The sequence below is a fragment of the Corvus moneduloides genome, chromosome 4 (assembly GCF_009650955.1).
Source record: "Corvus moneduloides isolate bCorMon1 chromosome 4, bCorMon1.pri, whole genome shotgun sequence".
Lineage (NCBI taxonomy): Eukaryota > Metazoa > Chordata > Aves > Passeriformes > Corvidae > Corvus > Corvus moneduloides.
Genome location: NC_045479.1, coordinates 49,567,375 through 49,579,972, shown reverse-complemented (window position 1 = coordinate 49,579,972; position 12,598 = coordinate 49,567,375). Strand labels below are relative to the sequence as shown.

Below are 12,598 nucleotides of genomic sequence, written 5' to 3'. Positions count from 1 at the left end.
TATTTCGGGTAACTTGAACAGTGCATGTCAATAATCTGTTCTTTTTATGAACACTAAAATCCACAAAATTCATGTGAAATTGGATTCCCTTAGAACCTGTTTTGTGGAGAAGTGGACCTGATAATTTAGCTGAGTAAGCAGATTTTATATTCCAGAATAAAATGTAAGGGGGCTGATTTGTCTCTGACACTATCTACAATTTAATCAGTATTTCACCAGAAACTGATTTGACACAAGAAGTTTACTGCATACTTATTATCTCATCCTAAAAATACTGATCAAGAGAGGAAGGAAAATTAACTTTGAGGAAAAGACAAAAATAGAAATATGTACAGAAGTCAAGGCTGCCCTACTAGCAGTTATGTTAAGCCAACTGTTATTTGCTGTTTCCTAAGAAAAGCAAGAATTTTACATGGCCTTACCTAGAGCTGGCTTTGGCTTTTCCTTCTGCAAATATGTCTATAGGGACTCTGATACCATTCTGTCTGTCTTGGTCTATGCATCTCCAGCACCAGAGCTTTCTCAGCATGAAATAATAAAATAATGATAATGATAAGGATGATAATAATAATAGTAATAATCACAACAATAGCTGTCATATAGTTCCTCCTTTTTAATGTACATACTATCTATTTACTTTAGTTGTGGAATATGACATTCGCACAGTGTAAAAGGGTAAAAATTTTGCCACACTCTTAAGAAATTTGCTGTAGAAACTCCACTGCCTACTTCAGGTCTTTAACTCATGTCAAAAATTTTTGCATGTGGCAAAGAAAGTGTCCTAAACCATGTTAAAGTTTCCTGTGTAAAGTGGTAACAGTTTGGAAAGAAACTTCAAGAAGTAGGTGCTGTCGGTTCATTTTGGATGTCAAGCCTTACCTGCGTAGGGTCACTCCGAGTCTTTAAATAAGCCTGCTCCTTTTCATCAGCTTGATAAGGAATCAGAGCTGAAGCCTTAGGACTGCTTTTTGGAGCACACAATATCAGGTGTCTAAGTTAACCAGGCTAAATGCCACCCCAGGGCATTAGGTCTATGTGTGTAAAATAAGGTTTATAAGCAACGTAGCCACAATGAAATCTGTGAGAATATTTATGAAACAAGGATTGTAGAATCAGATCCTAATGACTTTTCCTAGTTTTGCCAAGACCTAAATAATAGATACCTGCCTAAGTATCAGAATCTAATTTTTCTTTCCTGAACAGCATTCAGTATTTATTTTCCTATATAACTCAGCCATAAGCTTGTATTCACTACCTACCACAAACTTCACACACTCACTGAATTGTGCTCTCTAGGATTCTAATTTCTTCTTCTCCAGCAGGGTTTTTTCCTATTACATTCCTACCCTCTCTTGTTGTTACCAGCACTTTATTATGGCATAGATGCTCTATGGGCTTAAGATGAACCCAAACCTGTTGGAGGTAGCAGAGCATAACTGGTACCTGATTTTCAACTGCAGCTGGGACAACAGCACCTGATACCACGAGTACAGCCATGAACTTGCTGGTCATGACTATAGAAGCACTCAGATTGGGCTAAGCATGGGAGAGAACAGATGTGTGATGTAGGCAGTGTCAGAGAATTTATTTCTCCTTTGTTAAACTGAGATACTTCATTTAATGTATATATATAGGAGGAGAACATAAAGAGGAGTCTTTTGATAAATAAAGGAGGCATTTTGATCCATTTTTAATAGTAAATTGTTCAGTGAAACAGGAGATTATAGTGGGCTTCTCCAACTAAGACAAGATAAAAAAAGAGTTATTCCCTAACTGATGAAGTTTTTGTCCCCATAATGGATAATTATGGAATAACCCTCTTTTGTAAGTGTTTAAAGATAAGAAAATGCTCTCAACTAAGTAGCTCTCAACTCTTACATCTTCTATAAAAGGCTGTGATTTGTCACAGCAAAAAAACATGCAAACCTCTATTTGATCTGCTTTTATTCAAATTTTTACACTGTATGCAGAGGGGCATCTCCATATGGGTGCAGTCATTCACCCATCTGGATCTCAATGGAGAATTTATAGGTGTGAAACTGCCAGCACTCAGCCACACTGACTGTCAGGCTGTACTGTTTAGAGGTATTAAGTATGGACTTGGGTGCCTAAAGTTAAAAAAGTACTGTGGAAATACAAGTTATGTGACTATGGAAGCACATGTCCACTGAAAACACACTCTTAATGTTTACACTTGTTCATATTGCATGGGATTTTGTTTGCAGTGAAGTCTGGAGATCTAAAAAAATATGTGTATTTTTTTCTTTTACCTCTTGAAAATATATTTAACAAACCTGCATATGAAACATTGGAACTTCTTAATGCATAGTTCTAACAAAGGATGGGCATGGGGAATGGATACAGTTTATTTTTAAATTAAATAAATACCTTTCTTCCATACCCTTGAGAGCTAGCTGATTTATCAGTTAATAAAATAATCATACACCACAGACTTGTGCTTCCAATTTATTTTAAAAAGAAATAACATTGCATTTTTGACATATATGAATACAAATGTAACACTAGAGGAAACTTTGTGAGTAACCCTGTACATATATCAGCAACCCTGCATGAATAACCTTACTTGCTTTTTCTCTGCTATTTATGGTATGGATTCTGCATAAACACTTATTTCTTCAACAATTCCCAATTTATGTATATGACCCTATAAACCTCAATGTGACTGCTGACGAGGAAAAAACTATTCTCTGACTAGAGAATAGAAAATGTTTATTTAACACAAGTGAAAAGGAATTTAGTTTTAAATCTACAATTAGATATCACTAGTATTTACACCTAACACCATAAACCTAAAATGAAATGTATTTATTCAAAAAAAACCTATGTCTGAATTGACTACTTTTCTTGCTTAAAAATGCTGATCCAGATTTCAGAACTGCAGAATTTGGACAAATGCAGTGTGTGCTAGACAGAAATGTTCACGTGCACCTCTCAGAAGAATAAGGCCCATGTCTCCTAGCAGACTTTTTCTTTTATTTTCTTTTAATTCCTCTTAAGTTTTGTGACCAACAGAACAAGAGAAAACCACGTAGGAAGATTCTAAGTAGAGGTAAGTGATGGCAGAGCTGGGGTACTGTGTGGCAATCCAGCCCAGCAGTGACTGCAAGAACAGAATGAGCATGGATCTGAAATCCTTTGGTGAATATGGGGCTCATTCCTGCAGCCCTTGTATGAATAACTGAATAACTTCCATGGGTCTGCTTGCATCAGGAAGGTGTAGTCCCCTGAGCAGACTGTGCCATTTCAGACCCCTGTTTTTTTGTTTTTGATGTGAAGTTGGACTCTTTGGCGTTCCCATCCCCAGATTCCTCTGTCTCCTGTTCTAATTCTCTATTTTTTGGACATATGCTTCTCCCTCTCTGCTCTTTAAATTCACTCTGCTCCCTTCTGTATATCAGCCTCAGTTCTACTTTGTTATTTTTGTTGCTTGCTTTGTCCTCCCTCCATCACTACTCCAGACACTTCTCTCCCCTTTGCTAGTCTGTTTAGCTCCTTGGGGACCCTTAACACTCTCCCACAACTGAGCAGATTCTCATTTTTAGTGATATTTAAAAACTCTAGGCTATATTCTCTTCTCTTGAGAGAAAATTAAAAATAAAGAAAAATACCCACAAAACAAACAAAAAACCCCTCTCTTCAGAAACTCCTCTAGCTTAAACTCAGAAACTTTAAGTCAAATTCTCTTTTCAAAGGGACAAAGGAGATTGAGACCTACAAGGATGCCAGGGCACACCACCCACTGAAGTTCATGGAGTCACAGGCATTTGCCAGAGGCCCTTGGGCTCAACTCATCAATCCATTCTGCAAGGCAGGAAAGCATTCTCTCCCACGCCAGCAGTGCAGCCCTCTGACAGTCAGTGCAGATGCTGGTGTAAAATTTGCTCTCTGAGGCAAGGCTGAACTCGATGGGAATCTCACTACTGATTCTGCAGTGTTGTGGCTTTAGCCCAGCCAGCAGCTCAGCCTCACGCAGCCACTCCCCCACAGTGGGGTGGGAATTGCAAGGGTAAAAGTGAGAAAACTTGTGGGCTGAAAACACTGTCTGTGTTATTAATTGTTGTCTTCCCTGATGGGGGAGATGTTCAGATTTTTCAAGGAGAAAAAAGGAGGCAAATGGGACTTCATGCTTCTCAGTCTCCAGATAGGTGTTTATTAATTCTTATTTAAGGAGTACAAGCCACTGGCGTGGCCTAGACATAGCACAGAGCAGAGAATGCAGCAAGAAGGCAACTTATCAAGATTTCACAGCCTTTTTAAAGGTAAATTACCCCATGAAAACTTAAAAGGCAAGATATTTTCACTTTTTTACCAATGTCCAACAAGTTCCTAAATCACGTAGACAGGAACTGCAGAATTCTTTATCCAATCATCCCAAACTACTCCTACTGCAGAATATGGAGTAGTGGAAGAAGAAGGTTTGGAGAACAACAACAATCCTGAATTTTGATGTTTTTTTCTTTTATCTATTTACTATGCAAATAGACCTAAAACCTCTAAATTTTTCACCCTGTGATAATCTCACATAGTATTCTATCACCTAATTCACACCATTGTAGATTCAAATTCTTCCCAGAGGCTAGGCAAATTTTCCCATGGACAAAGGCCAAAACCAGAACTGTCCAGGGGGGTAAAACCCTTCAAAACAGGCAGAGAAATATTCTCTGCATTCTGGGTTCCCACAGGCTGAGATAAAGACAGTTCAATAGATAATATAAAAGCCATGCATGCAAGCAAAACTAAACAAGGACTTCATTCACCACTTCCCATGGGGAGGCAGGTGTTTACCCATCTCCAGGAAAGCAGGGCTCCATCACAGGTAATGGTGACTGGGGAAATCAAACACCATCATTCTGAAAATCATCCCACATTTCCTTCTTCTTCCACTTTTATATACTGAGAATGATGCTATATGGTCTGGGATATCCCTTGGACAGCTGGGGTCAGCTGTCCTGACCTCACAACCCGTTGTGCACCCCCAGCCTCTTCGTTGGTGGGGTGGGGTGAGAGGCAGAAAAGGTCTTGATGCTGTGTAAGAACTGTTCAGCAATAGCTAAAACATTCCTGTGTTGTCAATCCTATTTTCAGCACCAATCCAAAACAGTCCTGTACCAGCTACTGTGAAGAAAATTAACTCTGTCCCAGCAGCCCATACAGTAAGTAGATATTTGGAGCATCAGGCCTTTGGGGGAGGCACACGAAGGTGTGAGGTGGAAGCTTATGCTTTCTCATGTGTATCTGTGGAAGAGTTATCAGGAAATCCTGATCATGTAACTGTGCTGTTTCTCAGATTACATTCTGGCAGTACTTTCTGCTAACAATATAAATTAGTCCATTCTCCTTCAGATGAAAACAAACCTGTTGGGATGGTTGTCCCTTCTGAAAGTTGAAGACTTCTCTGCCCATCCTACTTCATATTTCTTTGAAGTACCAAGCCAGAATTTCTTTTGAAAGCCTCCAACTGAGACTACTTAAACTGTCAGTTGCACGGTGTAAATCTGGAGTTAACCCCACTGCAGTGTTCACAGAGGTTAGCCAAGGACAGATCCTTCCCTCATCAATCCATGTGCTGAAGAGCACCTGGGGACCACCAATACAAGAGAGCACAGGCTCATGCCCAGTAAATACTGACATCAGGGAGAAACGCCTGAGGCAGAAGGACAATAAAAAAACAAAAAGGAGAGAGTAAAGAATTAGACCAGAGAGGGAAAAAAGGAAAGAGTCAGAAGCTGGGGGTGATGATGGGTTACTTGTTTTGATACACTCCAAAGGAATGGGGTGCAGAGGGAATAGGATGGAGCGCTCACATATCACTCCATAAAATATTTCAGCTAAATAATTCTGTTGTGTTTAAACCTGGAATTTAATTAAATCATTTACTCTTTTTTTTTGTCCAAATTTAATCTCAGTGCATGACATTTAGTAGTGTAAGGATAGGTTGTCATATTTGAATTTTTTATTTTTTAACATATGCCCATTTTATAATGACATTAAGACACTTTGACTAAGCAGTTGAACTGATTACTCCACACCTCAGATGTGCTGGAGGCATGAGGTGAAATGCACCAGAGGTGTGCATTAATCAACCTTGCCATATAGTCTGTCCTGTCTCACTGCTTAATTAAATTCCAAACCAAATAGTTTTGGTGAGAAGGTTAGGAGGGACCACTTTTTCAAGTGGGTTTTGCATGAGCTGTCCACAGTGCTTGAAAAAAAATATAAGATATATTTAGAACAATATTTTAATTTGCAATACTTGATTAGATGGAAAGAATGTAATGTTTAAAAAAAGAAAATGTGATTAAGAAGCTTAAGTGCACAGTATATTACATGAAAATTCTGATCATAAAGAAAGGTAATATCTACTCAAAATTATAATTTCTGTACTTTTGAAATCAACTCAGCAAGAATTATCTACCCATATCAAATTGTAGCACTTGTCAAAATCAACTGTAAAGCATCTCAAGTGCTCTTCTGAATCAACAAAACAGATGTATAGCGATGTGAGGTTGCACTGAAATGGAAATAAAAGTGAACTAGATGCCAGTCATTGCCCTTAATCTCTTGAACCCGGCACTTAACACAGGGGATACCACAGGTCTTTGGGACACTGTTTAGAAGGGGAAGAAATCAAGACTTGAATCTTAATAGCATATGCAAAAACACTCTGTAAAATTATTTTCTTTCTGCTATAGTAGAATATCATATGCTCAAAGAGCACCTTGCCTTGATCATAAACATGAGGCAATGTTTGAAACAGCACCCTATTTCAGCTTGAGACAGGCAGAAAAACTGAAATATGTGAGACATAAAAAGGTGTTTAAATTTTTAAAATAGCAATTAAATATGCTTAGAGGTTCAAAAGTCACCATCTCACTCCCTTCAATAAAATGTGCAATGATGTTTATGGGATAACACCTGCAGTGGAATGAATACAACAAGTATAGCTTTAGTTAAGATTACATTATTAGGTTTTATTAGGGACTTAATAGATTAAAAATGTCTGCAAGCATTGGTCCTTAGAGAACAACAGTCTAATCCCATCACCCAGGATGTGTGTTTGGAGTGAGCTCCTCTGCAAATTTGTGTAACCTGGTATCCCTGGAATCATGATAAAAATGACTGTTTTTTTCATTGACTTTGTGATGATGGTGCCTTCCAGGAGTGTGATGCACAAAGGGAGACTAAGGGGAGCACAGACAGCAAAATGAACAATTTTTTTTTGACCTGTCCTGTGATCCAGTTAAGACTCTGAATTTCAGGTAAAGGGATTTTTGTAGGCTCCTGAGGTACTGCAGAATCCTACTGTTTAGCAACACTTTACTTGCTTTCCCATTTTCAATCACATTTAGACTTGTAGAATTTTTAGTATACGGTACAATGCTGAAAATTACTGACTTCACTTCCGTTTATAATGAAGCCATCATAGCATAAGTTATCCATAAAGTGGTCTGTTTTCACCAGCAGCATCATGGAGCTGGCATGCAAAGATGATTGTTAAGCCCTTCTTACCCCATGCTGAGAGAAGGTCCAGTGAAACAAAAACTTCTCTCTGGGATGGGCCAAGGAGCCCAAGCCCCATGATGAATGCCTGGAGGATTAGGCTCCTGAACTCACTGTGACATGCTCCCGTGGCTCAGTCCAGACAAAAAAAAAATCCTCACAGAGAGTCCTTGGTCTGGTTTGCTGCCAATGTTCAGAGACGAACATGCTCGGTTTTCCAGATGAAGATAGCAACCAGCTACAAATATTTTAGACTAATTTTAATGTATCTTGACAAAGTTAATTCAGCCCTTTGTGGATTTCATCCATCATTTTCCTCCTTGTCTAGAGCATGCAGAAATAGCAGACTATCAATTCTAGCTCTTGAGACACAAATAAGATTGTTTGAGGCCTTTTGACTTCAGTGTATGTGAAAATTTGCAGAACTTGTGAGAAACACTTCTTCAGGTTATGTGCTGCAGACAGAATTGATTCATGCAAGAGAGGAGACAAAGTGGGATCTACTTTTAGTTCAGTTACAACCACTTCCATGGATTTTTTTTTTATACGGGATTGTTAACCAAAAGGGCAAGTTCTAATGAAGAACAAAAGAACTGATCTCAAAGAACTGAGGTCTCAAGTTCTAGTTTTCAGTTCTGTCAATTCACCTTCCAAGTGGCTTTTTTTAACATTTTTAAGATTAAATACACTGAAAATTACTCCAAATTTTCCAAATGTTCCAAAAGTGATTTTGCTAGGTTCCAGAGGTCAACAGGCTATTATAAAACCAACAACAGAGAAAAGAGGAAATTTACGGCTTTGGCCAATACAAATAGATAGAAAACTCTAGTAGATACCTGCTCAATTCAGAATAAACCCCCACCCAAGCAACCAGCAATGGTAGGAGCTGAAAAGTTAATCTGAAACACAAGCAAGACAAAACATTTCTACTCTCACTTAGGTTTAAAGTGGACCCAGTCATGGCACCATACAGGCATGGGTTATCTGAAAGGTTGTTGAATCCTTCCACTTGTGCTCAGTCTTCCATCCTTTCACCAGCAGTACTAGTAGGTAAGACAGAAAGCCTAACTTACTTCTCTTTTCCTCTTTAAAGAGGTTTTGTTTTCTGGGTTTTTGGTTGGGTTTTTTTGGGAGGGGCTGTTGATGCTTTGGCTTGCTTGGTTGGGTGATGTTTGCTTGCTTGCTTGTTTGTTTGTTTTAAAAGGATATTCTGGGTTTTTTGGACAAAAAAAGTCAAAAATTGGAGCTTTTCTTGCTGTTTTCTAACATTCCAGGAAGCACTGAGAACATAACGTCAGAGTGCTTCCTGACAGCCTTTAAGGTCCCAATAGAAATATTTCAAGAGGGCTACAGGGCTTTTACAAGACAAAGATCTGAGCTGTGTCCCAGTGCAGCTCCAGGCACCCCAGCATGTGCAGTCCAGCCAGCACTCTGATGAAGTTTCACAGAGCAGATGGCCCAGCTGGTGCAGACCACTGTGCAGCAGGACTCCAAGCACAGCCTGGTGCACAGAATATTTGCACAATATTTGCACCCTTGTCTGCACAAAGGACTACTTCTTTCTCTCTGAAGCCTAGAGGAAGCCTGGATAAATGTGTAGCTGTGCCATAGCTCACGCTTCTGTGCCAGGCCATGTACACAGAGAGATGGAACTGTGCCTCCAGATTTCTCTGCTCTCCTCTGGAGGTGGCAGCAGGTCCCCACTACCCACCAGGTTATGTTCAGACTGTGCAGTAGCTCTTTAATGGTACAGTGAACTACTTTACAGATACTTCCATAGTGAATACTAATTCCACTAACTCCATAAGATTTTGAGACAGTTTTCAGCAAATTTTTTTTTATTTGGGCTGAAATTCAGAATTCCTTCCCTGCACTGCATATGATGACACTTTTGTAAATGTATTATTCTTTGTACCTGGCCATGTTTCCTTTCCAAACCAAACACATAACGGGAACATTTTCAACTTTCAAGATTATTGCCTGACAAAACTGCAGTGGTTGTGAAAGGCAAAGTGTCATTACAGGTCCTGTCTGTTTTGGATTTCTTGGTTAGTTTTTATTTTTGGGGTTTTTGTTGGTTTTTTTTCTTATTTAGCCTGCATGTTCTCTGAAATGTTGAGCAAAATTGCATTATCTGTTGCACCACAGTACATATATTGTTGTTCCCAAAGGTTTGCTTATAACGTTCACGGCATCATTTATTTTTTCCCTTTCTCCCATTGTCATTTCTGTACAGATTTAATACAACAGAAACATGGCTTCCACTGGGAGCTACAGGTAGAGCACTTACAAAGTTCTCTGTAATTGGTGTCTGCCATGGCTGCTCACAGTAAGTTATGTAAATCACAGCAAGGACCCACAACCCCTAAAGGCATGAATATTTTTTTTCATTCAGAGCAGAGGATAACTTCAGAATCTTAGTAATAGTCCCCTCCACATCAGGGATCTCCTTACCAGGTAAAGTCAAGGTCTAGAAACTGGCCATGTCAATTTTGCAATTTAAATCATACTGTTAAAGATGGTTTGGTAGGTATTGCAGCAAGTCAATGCATTGTAGGCAATATTAATTTTTAGGATGTGTTTTCTCTTCATAGCCCTTGCAAATCCATCTGCCTCTGTTTATATTCGCTGTAGTAATTCCATCAAACCACAGATTTGAATATTTATTTCTTTCTTCTTTAACATCTCTTTAATTTAAAATGAAATTAGGTGTTGTCAGGGTTTCATTCTGAAAATGGAGTAATAATTCCACTGATTTTCTAGTGGTGTATTTTAGTCAAAATCATGTCTTCCAAGTGATTAAATGTGAGGTTATTATTAAACGTTTCCTTTAAAATAGTACTGCAAGTGTGAGAATTTTTAGCCTAAGTTCAGTAAGTCAGCTTCTGTCTTATAATTTTTTATTTCTCCCACAAATCTTGCTCTTATGGGTCATATACAACAGTTTATGCACTATCTATTAGGTAGCTGAATGAATCCTTAAGACATAGTAATTGTCTACTTCTGTTATTGGGAAAAGGTTTCCTAAGCTAAAATCCTTGCTCACATTTCCAACTTAATTCAAGAACATCCTGGTGCTCTTTGGCAAAGCACAAGGGGCAAAAAACCCAAACCAAAACAACAAAAAAACCCCTGCAACAACAACAAAGAAAAGAGGATAAATGTTTTTAAAAGCCAGTTGAATCTGATTCTTCTGTTACCCTTACCAGCAAGAATTCTGGAAAAGAAAAATAGCTTTTGGGCTTGATTGTGCAGATAGCCCCCTCAGACTGAATCTTAATCTTCTCTAATAACATTTCTTATTTTACCTCCAACCCTTTTCATCTACTTATTCAGGAAAGCTAAGCTCAGCATATGTAGGTGGTTTTCACCGAGCACCTGTTTTTCCTTATATTTTTAATTCTATTTTTGAAAATAAGAAGTAAATGCATACTATACACACACAATATAGTATTGCATGTACATATAGGCATATACATACACAATCATGTTCAGGAACACACACAGAGGCTCTTGAAGAAAACCAGGTGTTTCTTAACCACATAATCTTAGGTGAGGCAGTGTACCTTAAGTCTGTTTTGCAATGTGCCATTTTTTCTTTGGACTCGAACCCCTGCTCTGTGTTGCTTGCTTGTACATGCAGCACTACTAAGGATACAAGGACATGGCTGAAGCACCCTGGACTGGGTCTGCCATCAGTTCACCATGCCTCTCAAGGCTTTAAGGAAGCAGGAATATAGTAGATGAACAGACTCCCAGGAGGACCCTGGTGAGGAGATGAAGGTGACTTAAAGCCTCTGTCTCCAAAGAGCTTGGGGCCTTGCACAGTGCAACTCCAAGGGTACAGAAGAGTACCAGCCACTAATGCAGCCCAGGCATAGTAAATTACTTTTCCATCAACTACAAAAGGCACCTACTCAACCCCACTTTTCATCACTCTACCAGTTAGACAAGTCAAAGAACAGAAATGGTAATGGCTGGTACAATTATCTAGTACCAGTTCGGTGGTTCAGTGGTTCATATGTCTCTGTTCTCTGTCATCTTAGAGGTAAACATGAGCTATAATCATCCACGTGTCATGCATAGCTAAGCTGGGTATTGGCAGAAACCTCATGCAATTGAAATTTTACCCAGCCCTAATCAATGAACTATGTCTTCAGGTAACAGATAGCTGCATCTGGTACAGGCAGACAGCTAGAGAAACCCCTTCCTCTATGAAACATGCTACATACCTTACAGATTACTACTGTTACCTAAAATGATGCAAGTTTTTCACTTAAAAAATGTTGTCTGGAAAGGCCAGCAAAATATATTCATTCCCTAATGGATGCGTGCAGCTCCTGATTTTCACAGATTTTCAGTGTTGCGAATCTTTACATTTAATTTGTTTACTATTGATAAAACTCGTTTAAGGCTCCTGCAGTCTCTCAAATGTCCTGACAAATATGAAAAATATGATTATTTTACTTTGGTTATCAAAAATCAAGTTCTAGTACAATTCCTACTCTCCTTTGAGGCCCCTGATCTTAAAAATGCAGGGCCAGAAATACTTACTGCTTCCTGCAATATGAACCCCAAGGCAGAGTAAAGAGTACCTGATGTTCCAAGTTATTCAAGCCTCCTAATTGCAAGTTAGGTTTTGAGTAGTTAGGAGTCCGAAGGCTTTCTGTGGGCTGAAGTAATTTTTGTCTGGAAAAAAATATTGGGGAATGGGTGTAAAAAGAAATAAGCATTATAAAAATTTTGCATCATTCTCAGTTATGTCAGATGAGTTACGCAAAGGAACACTCTGACTGACATGAAGAATCACATCAAGTTAAAACTAAAATAAAAACTAGAATGGGTTTGCTTGTGGTTTGGGGTTCTGCAACGTCCCCCCTCCAAACTCTGTATGCTTAATTTCAGTTACTGGAACTCTGTTTTCTGCCTTCTCTTTATGGCCTTTTTTATAAAAGGTAGCTGGTACTCACAAAAAATTTTGGGACCGTTCAAAACTTTTCACAGTTAATTAGTAATGCATGTAGCAAAACACCCGCCCTACCTCTGGGCCTTGGGGGTTGACCTGGTTCACTTGTAA

General features: G+C 38.8%; 1 long non-coding RNA gene across 1 annotated transcript in view; it reads right to left on the bottom strand.

Moving 5' to 3' along the window:
* Positions 1–4,526: 4,526 nt before the first annotated feature.
* Positions 4,527–12,598, bottom strand: part of LOC116443442 — a 51,116-nt gene continuing 43,044 nt past the window's right edge. Inside the window, exon 5 of the long non-coding RNA XR_004239899.1 lies at positions 4,527–5,665. This is a non-coding gene — a long non-coding RNA (uncharacterized LOC116443442). The remainder of the gene's footprint in view (positions 5,666–12,598) is intronic.